A 15561-nucleotide genomic window follows, 5' to 3' on the forward strand; every position below is an offset into this window, starting at 1 on the left:
TCATCTTCCCCTTAATAACTGCAAATTTCCCCCTGGGTTCCTCAGTGAGAGAGGGTCTTGGTGAGCAGCTAAGCCCTTATCTGCTGCTTCCACATTTTGCTCTGCAGGGCGGCTCCCTCAGTAACCCCCCCCCCCCCCCAAGCCTCCGCTCACCCTGTGCCGCCGGGATGTGCAGGCTCATGGGCCCGTATTGTTTAAGGCAAACCAGAGCGTCCAGGGATACGCCTGATGGAAAATACAGAGGGACTCCAGCCCTGCTTTATTCTGCATCTGCCTTTTCACAGGCAAACATATCAGAAACAGATCCCTTTTAGGGCTAATAATTAGCAATTTAGACACACTGCTCCCTCTGGATATACAGTTTCAATTTAGTCTGTCAGGTCATAGCATGCTTCACAAAGCATTTCATATTAATTGTTTCTTCCATATTACTAATTTCTCATAAGCACTTTGTCTAAGCAGGAACAAGTAATAGTTTTTTTAATTCATCCCTTTTTTGTGTGTGTGTAATTGCGCCATTCACTAAGGTCTATAAAATAAATGGTTTTGTATGAGAAATTAACCAGAACTTATTTTCCAAACCGATTACAAATCCAGTGGAAAGTTCACCAGTTCCGCTGAACAGGTAAAAGGCTAAAGCTTCAGCTGAAAATGTTACATGCAATAAATTTGACCCACAAACTTTGAGATATAGATGTGCATATAATTAATTTTTGCACAAATGAAGACAATGTCAAATACACAGACTGAATCTCAGCTGAATCCCTCAGTCATCTGCCTAAGTGACTTGATCCTCTTAGCGGCTTAATCCCTCTTGCAGTTTTTATTTCTATGTGCAATGGACATCAGTAAGCTAAGTTGAAGTGACAATCACTGGAGGCTTTTCATATTAGTCCTAAGTTAGTCAACTTGGAAAAATTAACAAAGTTACTGCTTGAGAAGTGTTTAAAAATTCGTGCTACACATCTTACCTCAAGGGGCAAGAAAAACATTTAATGAGGACAACCGAGGATCCATTGTTTCAAAAGCCACAACTCAACTCATTCATTTGCACTCAATAATGTCTCACAAAAAATAATTGATTTTTACTGCTCTCCCTTACATAAAGAGTGAAGCCAGTGATAATGCACGCTGGTGCTGAAACCCAAATTCAGAGATTCTCATCAAAGTGAGGAAAATAAGTCTCATCTTAGAACAAAGGGGAGAGCGTTTAGAAGCAGTGAGAGGGCCTCCGCTGGAATAATGAATGAAGTCCGAGTAAGCTATCTTCCCCGGGCAGGGAGTCACTGGGGATGCCAGCACCGAGCCGGTGAAATGAACTACCTATCTGCACAGAGAGTGACTGCTCCATCCTATTTGATTTGGCTCTCCTATCATCTCTTAAGAAGATGTCAGCCCTGCTCCATCTATTGCTGCAAGCCTTTATCAAGGCTAAGATGGTCCCTGGCAAGAAGGAGGTGGGTGGGGGGGGGGCTGCGATTCAATTCCTTTGAAGGCATAACACTAAAGAATAACTGTTATGCGATAAAAAAGCCAGTTGTTAAATAGATCTGTCTATTTGTATGGTAATAATGATCGCTTTAAGAACCACCGTGTCATGACTTGTGGAACAAGGGAACATTTTTGTATGCAGGTATTGTGTAGCTCCATGACTCTTTGAACGACCTTGCAAAACTTTTGTACTGTAAAAAAATGGAGCAGCAGCTTCTCAGTTGTTCTTTTCCTCGCTCCCATTCCTCTGCTAGCTCTTTCTCACAGTTTGTACACAGGAACGCAGCAGTTATTTTAGAGATATACTCTTTAAAAAGCTCCAGGTAGAGCTATATTGAGCTATGCTGAAAGTTATGCTGGGTTTCCTCAGGTTGTCCTGGTATCTTCAGGTTGTCCCTGTTTTTTGGGTTAAGGCAGTTAAAAAAAACCTTCCAAATGCCATTCATTGTCATCTAAATGGCATTAAAGACTTCTCTAAACTCTGACCTTAAAGTGGAAACTTTTGAAGTTATGGGTTTTTCATCCTTTTTGTCATATTTCATTAGCACATTAGACAATTTAACATTAGGACCAGCAGGTGCCTAATGGAACCAGTTACCTACACACATAGTAAGTGTAGAGCCAGAAAATAATAGTGGCTGTGTGGTGTTGTATATTATTTAGTGTAAAGTCTAAAACAGCAGCCCTTGTTGGTTGGTTTGTTTTATTTTAAAATAAATAGTTCTTGTTAAAACTTTCTAGAATCTTTCTAGTCATCTTAAATCTAAAACCTGAAATGTAACTTATTTCCCTGACAAGTCTTTTATTTACATCATCAGAGAAAGGGGATTTAAAATATGGTGTCTAAGAAACCAGCCTTGTTAATTAAACGTTTTAGATTTTAAAAGAAATGTCTATTTGGAATCATTTTAGAGTATGCCATCTTAAATTAAAGCTTATTTTCTCACTTATTTTCTGTCAATAAGCCTTTTGCAGTGACACAGTAGTAGCACAGCAGCTACGAAGAGATTTGAAGCTGTTACTGAGGGTGAGGTCCAATGTCACCACTGCACCATTCCCTTGATACACATTGCATGGTCCAAAAAATGCTGCTGGAACGAGTCTTTAGAGTGCAAATTAAATTGTGAGGAATAATTCAGAGTTTTCTGAACTAAGAGTTTTCGTATTTAAACTAAGCCACATTTAAAACAAAAGCCTTCATTTGAAACAGCAATCGACATTGGAATTTGTTCCTTTAAATTAAGAGAAAATTAAGAGAACTTTCCTGGATCTAGACATCATCACAAATTAATTATGTGCGAAAGAAGCGTATTGAAATATCTAGTGGATAGTAGGTCATCATAAAGCAAAGAGAGGAACAGTTCTGGCTTGTCATTCCGATTCCAAACACAAGATCACCAGCTCCCCATGGACTTCATCATTAACAGCAAACAAAACTGCCTCAAAATAAAACTTAAGTGTCATTGTTTGAGGTTGGCTGATGTTGTTCCATGATAACACCACTGTTCCCAACCTCAAGATAGTATTCCCTCAAAAAAAGCAAAAAAGTTCATTATACAACATGTTTTTTTTAATGAATATTAATATATGGTACTTTGATGTTTGTGTTTTGGCCACTATATTAAAATGCAAAGCCGTGAGATATTTAGGTCCCTGCTATTCTCCAGTTATGTGAGGACTTTAGTGCTCTGTGGAAGTTCTGAAGAACATGATGGAAAATATTAAATTTTTCTATGGCTCCATGTGTGAGCACTCAGCCGGGCCGTGATGGCTCTGCTCTTGCCCTGCCTGAACCCGGCTGTGGCCTCCACCCAGGCTGCTCACCGCTTTCCATTTATCTACCCGTATAACTATAAACTCGGTCAGGGGCGCGTGGCAATGTAGGGAGATGGGGAGAGACAGCGGGAGGCTCTCTCTCCCGCTCCAGCACAGCCCAGCCTGGCAGATTGAGAGCGGCCCGTAATGCACAAGTCTGTTTTTATTATTCTTGCTGGGGGAACACTATTTCATCAAGCACATGATTCCACCAGGAGAGAGGGAAGAGGAGATAGGGCCAGTGGCCTGGCTATATTTCTTCCAATCAAACATTCCGTAGGGGGAAAAAATGAGTTGGCGCCATCAAAGCCAAGAATAATGCTGCCAGCTTTTATGTAAAAGGAAGGACTGATGGACAAATACAGGAAGGCACGACAAGTTTAATGACGTGTGTTGAGGGGCCCCGAGATTGGAAAAGTGACAGAGAGAAGGAGCCTCCTTGGTGGAATATAAATTGTGGGGGGCCTGCTGTAAAAAGGCTTTTATCTGGAGTGAATGTGGGACGTAATGTGCGGGTCAGGGTTAAGTCATTTTCTCCGGCAAGTTAAGCGAATAATGAAAGCGAGTGGTGGCGGAGAAGGAGCAGTGCTGGTGCCAGTTTGTCTTCATTTATTACGCCAAATCTCGTGATTTTGGCGTGGCGGCACCGAGAGGCACGGTTCGCACGGCTGGACGACATATCGCTTAATTTACACAAGGTAATGAAAGCAGGGAATGGGAGGACAAAACAATTTACCTGCTGACACGGGAAGAAGTGATTTGCGAACATGGGGGTTAGCGGAAGAGCAGGCACGGGTCCAGCGGTGGGAGAGAAAGGGTGGGCGGGAAAGAAAGACAGACCACTAAAGAGAAGGATGTGGGGAAAAACAAAAGGGGGAGAAAGAGAGAGTGAAGGTGGGAGTGGAGGGAGGAAGGGGTGACAGAGGGCTGTTCTCACTGCTCCCGCCTGTGATCACAGCTGTGATTATAGCTTCAGTAGCTCAAGAGTGGAGACCGTCTTACACACACACACAAATAAAACACAGACCGAAGTATAGGCACATAGATGCACTCACTTAATTCTAAACCTATACAGGACACACATATAATGTAGTATGTAATACATACATATATAAATATATATATGTGTGTGTGTGTGTGTGTGTGTGTGTGTGTGTGTGTACTGCAGTTATAAAAAAGAAGCATACATACACTAATCCCTGATGCATATTCACTTACCCCCTACTGTCTATTCCTCACAAACTCATACACATACACACACGCACAGACACACATACACAGAGACTAAAGGCCAATCAAGGCTTAATTGACATCAGTGCTTAAGGAGCTGAGGCCCTTGTCTCTTCGTTTTTACCCTCCCAATCGCAATCACACATGAGAGCGACCTATAGGAGACCACAGTTATTATCATCATCCTTCTCCAACTAGCAACAGGTATTTTTAGCCATGTACCTGCTGGGTTTCGCAGTTACCTCTAGACAGGAAGTGAAAATAAGTCAGAACCTCAAATTACAATGAAAAAAATTAAAGAAACTAAAAATATATACTATATTGATATTGCAATAATATGAACATGTTCTTATTTCACATTGTCACTGTTTATAAAAGTAAAATTATGTTTAACAGGTGATAGAGGACCTTTTCTCTAATCTTACTGCCTTAGAGTTTTCCCGTGGTGCGATGACCACAGTCCCACTCAAGTGATTGGCAGCAATCACGCCACTGTTCCTGTGTCCTTACGATTGCAGTCAAGGCTCTGTCAACACTCCTCAGCTTCAGCAGATGGTCATCCACAAGAGGCTCCAGGAGAGCCTCCCAAAAGCTCCTGTCATTTTCCAATCACTGACCATTAGTGCTTGGCAACTCACTCTTTTGGGCTGTTAGATCAGATGAGCTGTGGGTGATTTGGTCTGTAAGAGGAAAAAAAGAGTCAGGCAGGGCTTTAGGGCTTTGGTGCAACTGTGCATATACAGTTCAGCTCATTTAATATAACATTAGTATGTTCGTGATACATTTTATATGACTCGGTGCCACAGGGTCCTAAAATAATGTCATTTAACAATGCTGCATACAACAGGTGAGTTTTTACATGGGGCAGCCAGTGTGAATAAACTAATGTATTATCAATTCAGCATATTACCAACAGAACAGACACAGACATTACTGGGTACTTTCACATAGTCAGTCTCTCTCTCTCTCTCTCTCTCTCTCTCTCTCTCTCTCTCTCACACACACACACACACAGAGAGGAGGAGGAGGAGGAGTCAGAAACAGGCCGCGTGTGTTCCAGCAGGGCTGCGTGTCGGCATGGTTAGTCGGGGTAAGCAGTGGGGTGGTTCCTGCTTCACTGGCACTGCTCTGCAGCAGAGGAAGCATCTCTCTCAGTGGGCATGCTGGGACAGGCCCAGAAGCAGCTACCACTCTTGCCCCTGCTACCAATCAGGAGGTGGGGGGGGCAGGCAGGGCAGGGCGGGGCAGGGCAGGGCAGGGCAGGGCAGGGCAGGGTGTGGGGCTGACACCTGAATGCGTGGACTGCTTGTCTGCTCACAGCCTACTGCAGCAGGCCACACAGCTCTGCGCAGTAACCCACAGGCCAACTCTGTTTTTGGGAAGAGTGGGGATGCTTCACATACATTTCCACTTCACTGGCTTCATACATCATTCTAAGGGAGCCAAACGCAATACATTTGACCTGCGCTGATATCCATGGATCTGTTGTTAGGCTCCGAGCTCAGTACATGACATCTTAAGGTGCCTCTTCGTTCTGCTCCATGTTGAAACTGCTTCATTTCCACATTGTAGAACACAGCATGGCTCCAGTGGAGGCGTGTGTCCTGGCACATGGCCATTTGGCTGGCGTTAGACCACTGGCCGACAGAGACTGGGTTTGTATGTTGAGCATGAAATTTCATGTGAGTGTATGCTAAAACATTCTACCCTCCTCCCCACGAACTTGCACAAGTTGTCAATAAAACATGATCAATACCGATGTTGAAACGGCTCTAAAAGTAATGCATGTTCACGTCCTTCTTCTGTTCTGCCTGGCTCCTTGCTTTCAGGAGATCCTAAACCACCATTCTCCCTCCAGCTTCATAAGCCTCCACTCCTCTCATCAGCCTCCTCTGCTCTCCAGTTTGTTCTGCATGTTCACCTCCTCTTGACCGCCAATCACCTCCCTTTCCCCTTCACCTCCTCTGACTTATTTACTTCTTGAATGAGAGGTGGCAGTGAGCAGGGGATGTCCTCAGTGTGAAGTCATGCTGGCAGTCATGCTTTGCGGCTCCCTGCACACACACACACACACACACACACACACAATGCGCACCCTGAAGGGGCCGGGGGGGGAAACACAGGCAGGGAAAACGAAGTGTGTGTATGTCAAGCCCACTTCACCCCCAACTCTATTACAGCTTAACCAGGGACAAATTGAGTGCCACCAGCAAGCACGGGGCCAACAGAGTGAAGCTAGGACTCCACACACACACAAAGGCAGCTCATGGTGCCAATACCTCTTCTTCTTTCAAGGTAAGTGACAGCTTAAGTTTGGTTACAGAAATTAAGTACAATTTGCAATCAAAGAAACAACCAACCTCAATACACAAAAATGAATATGCACAAAAAAAAGTTTTTTGATGTTTGATTTTGAAACGTACCTCAGAATCAGACCTAGCTAAAAGTGTTTTGTTTTTTTTTTTTGGGGGGGGGGGGGTTGAGAAAAGAAATATAAGAGGAGGAACTACAGGAGGAAGGAGAACAGCTGGGGTGGACAGGGACTACATTTTTAGTATTTCCACTGCTAACAATGCAAGTGCTTAATTAACAACACATACTAGCAAGTGGCAGGACGTGTATGGAGTAGCACAGCTGCTTGTGCCCTCAGGTGATGGGTTGTGTTGTTGGGGTACACGCGCCTCCTCTTGAGTGATTTTGTCACTGGAGCGACCAGGCCGAGGGGACTGCCCCTCCCCCTCCTCTGTCATTGCGTAATTATGACTTATGCCACCTGAACGCTGCAAGCTGGGGGAAGTCAGTTCACCATAAATTTTAATGATCGCTCCAACGATAGTGAGGCTTGTGTCACTTCCTAGGCATTAACGGGTGAAGATGGGTGCTCGGTCGGGGCGTGGGGTGGAGGGTGGTGAGAGTAATGGAGGTCAAGGTAGATCCAGGAGGGTGTGAGCGAGAGAAGAGCGGACGAGAAGAATGACAGAAGCTAGGAGTAAAGGGGAGAGAGGTGAGGGAGGAGGTGGGTGAAGGGGAGAGAGGGGAAAAATGAGTCGCAGTAAGGAGAGATGGGGTGATGTTTAGAGAACGATAGAAAGAGAGCACGTGAGGGGAGATAGGAGGGAGAGAAAGACGCTGAGGAACACATGAGGTTAAGGGTAGAGGCCAGGTGACATAGCTCTGCTTTTGTTGCATGGTATTCTAAACAGCTGGACCTAGGCTAGTTATACTGCTACAGCTACTACAGTTCAAGCCCAGAATGGGTGAGTATCACTGACCCTGCATCAGTGGATATGGCCAAAATGTAACTGGAGTGTTGAGGCCAGTGTCAGGCCTGTCAGAAAAGTAAACATTGGCCCAGCAACCAGAGCTGGTCCAGCCTGCCCGGAAAGGACACGGTTGATATCTAATGCTACGAGCAATTCTGGTGACCTCATTTAAAGCATGTGTGCCTGAGAGAGAGAGAGAGAGAGAGAGAGAGAGAGAGAGAGAGAGAGAGAGAGAGAGAGAGAGAGAGAGAGAGAGAAAAGGAGAGTGAGAGGAAGCCGATTGAAATTTTCAAGTTCTAAAGAAATATCAAATACATATAAATAAAACAGAGTGCAATTTTTTTATATATTTTTTTAAATCACACAGGTCTACCATTGAAATGAATAGTACAGAAGGTTGCAGATTATTGATTTCAATAAAATTGACATGGCCACCCAAGATCAGGAAAGATATATAATATTATATAATAATTATATAATAATAAACACATTTTAAATCAGACAATTAAGGTAGAAACAACCTTTACAGAAGAATCATACTGCTGGCTGTTATTTTGGTGACAAAGTGACTAGCAGGAGTTAGTGGGCTCTACCTCAGTGCAGTGAAAACCTTTTTGTGGGTACTTGTCACGATTAAAATATCACATGCTAACTATATGATAAACTGCAAGGTAAAAATTCCACACAAAAAAAACAGTCCTTGTCAAACTGACTGGCAAGAATGGGATCTCCCTGATCTCCTCTTAATATTGATGTGTTTGTTGGGCTATCTGCTTTCAGGGGAACCTTACCTTCACGAGGCCTGTATCGAGTTTTACGGAGCAGCTGGTTGGAAAGCACCTGCAGGCTCACTGGGGTTATACTAAGAATTTCATTCCTTCAGTCTCTTCTTCATGCCCTTCTTTATTGACTTTTTTTCTTCTTCTGCACAAAAAACAATGTCCTTTGAGATCGTGTGATTTTTCAGAATAATTTGTGATGATAGTATTTCATTATACATATTTTACCTTTTACACCGAATTAAGCAATTACTACATTTGCTGTCGAGATTTAAATTGAGATTAAGCAATATAAAAAAAACGTAGAATTTTTATCATCATATTATTCTTTTTAAAAAAATAATAGTGATTCACCCAAAATATAACTACTGGCAGATAAGAGACAGGCATTAAACACAGTGGTCAAATTTAGGAGATAACATTGTGTGAGGTTAAGTCACACCTGTTTTCAGTCACCTCACAACCATTTCACAAGATTGTATTAGGCTACTTTGAAAGAAGGAACAAACAACAAAAGGTAGAAAATAAATCCTCACTTTTCAATCCCATTTTACCCCAAATTTGAGATTGAAAGTTTCCACCGCACTTCCTCAAGGTCATCAAATGAGCTGTCAATCAAGTGTCAGCACTGCACCATTTTTGACTGGACAAATACATCAGAACATTCTCTGTCTCTGTCTCACACACACACAAACACACTCCTACTCACTCACTTAGTGTTTTGCAGACTGACCATTGACAAAAACCAACAGGTACCCATACTCAGATGCACTTGAAAATTTAACATGGTATAAATTATTTATTCAATAAAGTAAATGCAGCACAGATATTTGGAAACAATGTGCTATGGAAAGGGACACTTTGACAAATCTTTATCTTAATAACAGCATCTATATTGCAATTCAATCAGCAAATTTGGCCACACTGTGAATGTGAGTAAACTGGCTTTGTAGTTTATTAACAGACTCTCCATGGTTTGAGTCTGTCAGTGGTTCAGTTTAGCTCAGTCTGTCAGTATATTTATATGTGGGGGAAGCACATACATATAGTTAGAGTCTGAATAGAGTCAGAAAGTGAGGTAGAGAAAATAGCTGTACCAAGTGATGTGCCAATTTTCTTACTACTGATCTGTGTTTTACAGGAAACGAGTCATAGTCTGACAATAGTTAGAGTCATATTCTATTAAATAATACACATGGCTATCAGCAAGTGTGCTACCATGTACTGTGTCTCTATTCATGCTTTTTCAATTTACAAGCCATATGTGATGTTACACTCTCTCCTTGTATGAATGTAGAGGGGGTAGATGTCAGTCAGTGACAGTGATTTATATATCAGCTGTACTCTTCACTGGTACAGCGCTCAGTGTGGGATGTGATGTAATCTGGACAGGCGCTGAGACACATGCTCAATCCAGCACTGGTGTCACAAACTCAGCAGCACACACCATGCCAAGATAGGAAACACCAACAAACACACATAAATGCAAACCTCTTCCTGTTTCTCTGTGCACATTATTTCCAAGATAAGTTACTTTTTTAAGGCGTCACCTGTCCATATCCTAAGGAGCATTGTGTATCATGGTAAACTTGATGATTGCTAATAGGTCAACTTTTTTTTCTTGCAAATAGTGTAAAAAAGTTTAACCTCTTTCTGTTAACTCTTTTACTCTTGCACACTTGCAAATTCTTTCAAATATTCTCTCTCTCTCTCTCTCTCTCTCTCTGACAGGCTTGGTGTGTGTAGAGGAGGAATGATAATAATGTTTCTAATCTTGTTACATGGCACACAGAATTGTGTTCAGTGTTAATGATGAGCGGACCCCCTCCCGTCCCAGCTGAGATGCTTACTTTCAATTTGTGTGCTGTCATCTCCCTGCGCCGCCACTGAAATTGATGCGCCCTCTTCCCTTTAATTAAATCAAAAACGGGCAGGGGGCCGTGCTCCATGGGTGGGTGTAACGGAGGGGGCGCAGAGCCGAGTCTATGCCCGGAACAGCCGTCACAGAAACCGTCCCATCTCTAAACAAACTGTAGAGACTATGCCATTCTGGGATTCAGGAAACAATCTATGACTGAAACAACAATCTATGCACAGAAAGAACAATGTAATCTTCCTGATCTTTTACTGTTCCATGCATATTCAGATACTGTATGTGAGTGTGTGTGTGTGTGTGTGTGTGTGTTGCTTAAACTTCATTTACTTCTGTTTGACTAACTTGGAACCTGTCCAGTGTACCAGCTCAGCTGAAAGAAAGAAAGAGCGTTCTATTAGGTCTACATATTTGTGAAGTTTCCGATTAAATTTCCAGTGTCCTGGACAATGGGCAGTGCCTTTCCTGACGCTGTGACATTATCAAGGTAAGGGAAGCTGAAGGCTTGTGTGTTCAGCCCGCTGGCTGTTAGTGTCCTCGTGCACCACCTCGCCTACCGCTTTGCTATTCATAGTGTGGACTCTCCAAATGAAATTACAGCAGGAAAAGCAAAGGACATTCTCTGAGAATTAATCCCATTTATGCCTGAGCCTGCTTCTGAAATCCTACAGTGAGCCGTCTGGTTAGGGGGGAAAAGGGATGCATTTACAATTAAAGCAAGGATGAGTACTGTTAGCTTATTGCTTTAAAAATATAAGAAAGTAGCAATTTTGACAACAGGCAATTGGCTGGACAAATATAAAATTAGATATTACCAATTTTGATTGAACAACTTATGCTAAATATCTGCCAAAATGTATTTTGGTAGCCTTTAATGTGGGTGATTATAAAGTATGTAGCATTTGTTTTTGTATCATAACCAAAACAAAGTTACTTCTGTTCTCTGATATCAGTTCTTAAAAGAATTGCAGATTTTAATTTAGTTTATAGATAATAATTATCAAATCTGATTCAGGCCTCTGTTATAAATCAGGCCAACACATAAGATGATGCTGGTTTATTGCTCTAGTAATAAATGAACATTAAAGTTCAACATTCACTTCAAATAAATAAAGTTTGAGTCAGAGGAGTTGTTTATCTTATTTATATAGACTGTATTGTCCTATGAGAGGATGGATAGACTTTATGGGGAAAAGGCTTTTGTGACAGAGCTCAATTTAGGTGGACTGAAGAGAATGTTTCTGGAGTATACACAAAATATTAGTTATAACCACTACAACAACAATCTTCTTCCCGCGCTGATAAACAACTACAGTGAAGGTGTGTCATTTGTTACATGATTTTTTTTTTTTACTTTTATAAAATACACAGAAACATTCAGCATATTTAAATCTGCACTTTTAGATCAAAATAATACAAAAATATATATATTATTTTGGCCTGTTCGTTGTATGATGGTGCAATTAAATTTCAATCAAACTGAAGCTGCCTTAATATGTGGTATACGAAGTAGTCTAGGTTTACTATTCATATGTACATATTTACTCCTTATTCATTTAATGATTATGAAGATTATTTTATTTGTAAAATGTCCATACAAAATATAAATATAAATACAAATGTTATAGCATACTGTTTTTGAAAGCCACATCAATACCAGCAATCTGTACACATGGAATGGGCGTGAAGGGCAGTCTTCTGCAGCAGCACAGCTAAACACCTCCCCCTAGTGGAGGACACTTCACCAACCACTAACGTCTCTCAGCCCGATCTCCCATAGCCCTCTGAAGAACAGACTGTTAAAAAGTTACCTAGCTGATATATTTAAATTAAAAATAAATAAATAAATAAAAACAGATTCATGAGGTGTTATTTGTTGTGTGAAATTTAGCTTTTCAGTTCTACAGTCTATGTGTTGGTTCAGCATCACAATATCAAAAGCAACCTCAAGTAAATATAAGCACCTTCCATTGGCCTTTATGTAAAATTTAACTCAGTGTAATAGAGAGCATAAATAAATCTCCACTTATAATACAAATTTGATGACCATCATATACAGAGAAGTTTATGGGATAAATGAAACAATATTTTTGCTTTTGCACAGAAAGCCACATATATTTGTTGATCATTCAGACATTTCCCTTAAACAGTCCCCTCCCTTTTTCACTCACACACACACACACACACACACACACACACACACACACACACACACACACACACACAGATACACACACACACTCATTCAAACTCAAGCTTGGCCTGGCTATTATCCCCTCCTCAAGCTCGACCACGCAGTTTTAATTTCAGCGCTCTGATTAGCTGATGATTGCCTGACAGACGCCGCCCAGCTCCACTGTTCTCCTCACTCCCAGCCTGCAACTCAATCACAGCCAATTAGCCAGTCCCCAAACACGCTCTCCTATTAGAGTACTCATAATCGACTCATTGTGTCCTGATTTGGCAAATAAATCACTCCAGAGGCTGCTCGTTCTATTCTCCCCCACTCTCACAGTCTCTCACTTGGCCATCCTCGTTTTCCTCCCATTTTCACTCTTACGTTCTTTCTTTAAAAATTTCCTTTCTTCCTTTCTTTTCTACTATTTTCCTTGTTGTGGTCTTTTCTGCTACTTTTCTTGTCACCCCTCACCATCTCCTTCTTCTCTCAGCACTTAAATAAATTGCAGATTCTAGTTTGTAGATAATGAATAAGAAATCTGGTTCAGGCCTCTTGTTATAAATCTCAGTCTTCCGTCCTGAGCTCCTGACCCTGAGCTTCTGTGGTTACTTAGTAAGGCAAAGCTTTTTCATTCAAGCAGACAGTTCTGGAGACTTGTGCTGAAGTCATTTTTCCAACCCCCCACACCCACCTTTACTAGTACCTCTCGCACCACCCCCTTCTCCCCCTCTCCCTCCGAACACTCCTCAGAAGAATGAAGAATAATTTAGCGACCAGAGCCAGGCAGGCAGCACACGGGTGTCCTTGTCTTACAAGGTTAAGAATCCATTCTGTCCAAGCCAAAGAAAGGAGTGAATTAAAATAAATGATGGCTAGATATTTATTGCGAGTTTGTAGATGAAGCTCGGTCACCGCGGCAGGTCGTAGGAGGGTGTAGAGGGGTGCTGGGGGAGGAGCAGAGAGTTACGGGGCTGACCAGGCGAGCCAGCGGCTTGCAGCGGCTTCGCAGGCCCGTGACCCACGCTCGCACTCTCGCACAGAGCCCAATGTCAGCTCAACCCTCTCTATCGCCCTTAATATCCTTTGTTCTTGTAAGGATACCAGCGCATGCAGCAGGGACGTCTTATAGGTGGACGTGTGTCTGGGTGAGACCTAAAGGCATATGAAATTATCTGACATGCCGGAAGCTAAAAATCTGAGTAATCTGATCAGATGAGAAGAAGGCCTGAGAAACATGCTGCTGTGTCCATGTTGATGGGCATGAGAGAAGATCAAAAATGAATTCAAGGAGAATAGAGACTCTGTACATGCATCCTTGGAAATGTCAATGCAAATAAATAAATAAACAAATAAATAAATAAATAGGCTTATACTGATCTAACCCCTTAAAAAGAAATACATGCCAGTGAAGGTCAGCTGTATGCAAATGCAAAGTTTTTCCTGAAGCGCTGTCATGCAATTTTACAAAATGCACTTTGATGAAGATTTTTTTAAAACCACAATCTTAAGCAACATATGAAGTTAGATAATTTGTACCAAATGAAGGTATACTTGTTTAAGGCTTATTTGCTATAGTGGCCAAATAGAAGTAATTCATAGTTTAAATTCTCTGTTGTTCTCTTCTATTTCACAAAGCCCTAGATCCTAATTTGAGGTACATACTGTAAACTAGGTATGAGTCAGTGTCCATGACCCGGCTAAAGTCAAATGGGCCCTGCTGACCCCCCACTATACACTATAGACATGAGAGCCAAGCATCTTGTGAAATTTTGTGAAAGAACACCAAGCCATGTAGAGAGGATGACTCCAACAATATTAAATGGTCTGATTCCTCAGCTCTGCCTTTTTTTTCATATCCCAATGTAACTGATTTGGGATCAGCTATTCCTCACCTGAGATTTGGAGTCGTTAGATCACAGGGGGGAGTGGCGCACGGGTTCTGGTGCTGCCTCCTCGCTTCCACCCCGCAGCTCTGTCAGCAAGCTCAAATCCACTATACCCGCCACTGCTGTTTGAAGCCAGTAGGAGGCCGTTAGGCTGAGCTGGGCCAGGCAGCAGCACTGTCCTGTGGGGGCTGAGCCATATCACAGGCCTCCTGCCTGTGCTCTCAGACCTCCACAGCACCACCCACTCAGCTCTCGCTCGCGGCCGGCAAGGCCATTCTGGCACTGTTTTATCTTCTCACCAAGAGGGAAACTGCAGTAGAGGTCCATTCTTCTAACATGTATAGAGAATCTCCACTAAAACTAAACTTCACAAACCTCAAACTTACAGCAGTGTTCAAGCTTTAGGGGCATCAAATTAGGACACAAATTTTCCTATTTTCCCTTTCTAATATTCAAAGATATTTAAAGAACATTACTTAAATCTAAATACATCTTAATGTAAATCTCTTGACAGATGATAAGTCTGAAACCACAATATTTTTCTCATCTCATATCCATATTCATAATGAAGGTCTACAGCAGAAAGACAGATGATTTGTTGATGGAGAGGGAAGAGAGAGGAGGTGTGAGGTGGCCATTGCCTCTCTGTTTGTAAGGAAGTGAGCTTAGCCAGCTGGCAGGAGAGTCGGGGTGAAACGTTGTGTGGAGCTGGCCTGCAACTGTGAGGCCCCTGCCGCTGCACCACAAGGGCCCAGGGCCCTCTCAGCAGACATCAGCAGGGCTGCCCGGACCCCCAGCCGCCTCCGACAGATGGAGCCCCCCTGTACCGGAAGACCAGGAGGAGGAGAGGGAGGAAGAGTGGCAGCAGTCACAGATGTCAGAGAAAGCCTGGATGGGTAGAGTCAGGCTCAGCTGGAGCAGGTGGAAGATCAAGCCTAATCTTCCTTTCTTGTCTTTCTCTCGCAGTCTTACTACTTATGGTGCTGCTTAAGTCTTCAACCTGCACCCTGGCAAGCTGCGTTGCAGCGTGATGTGATATTTTGTG

Source organism: Electrophorus electricus, chromosome 10 (assembly GCF_041902795.1).
Source record: "Electrophorus electricus isolate QZ-2024a chromosome 10, ASM4190279v1, whole genome shotgun sequence".
Lineage (NCBI taxonomy): Eukaryota > Metazoa > Chordata > Actinopteri > Gymnotiformes > Gymnotidae > Electrophorus > Electrophorus electricus.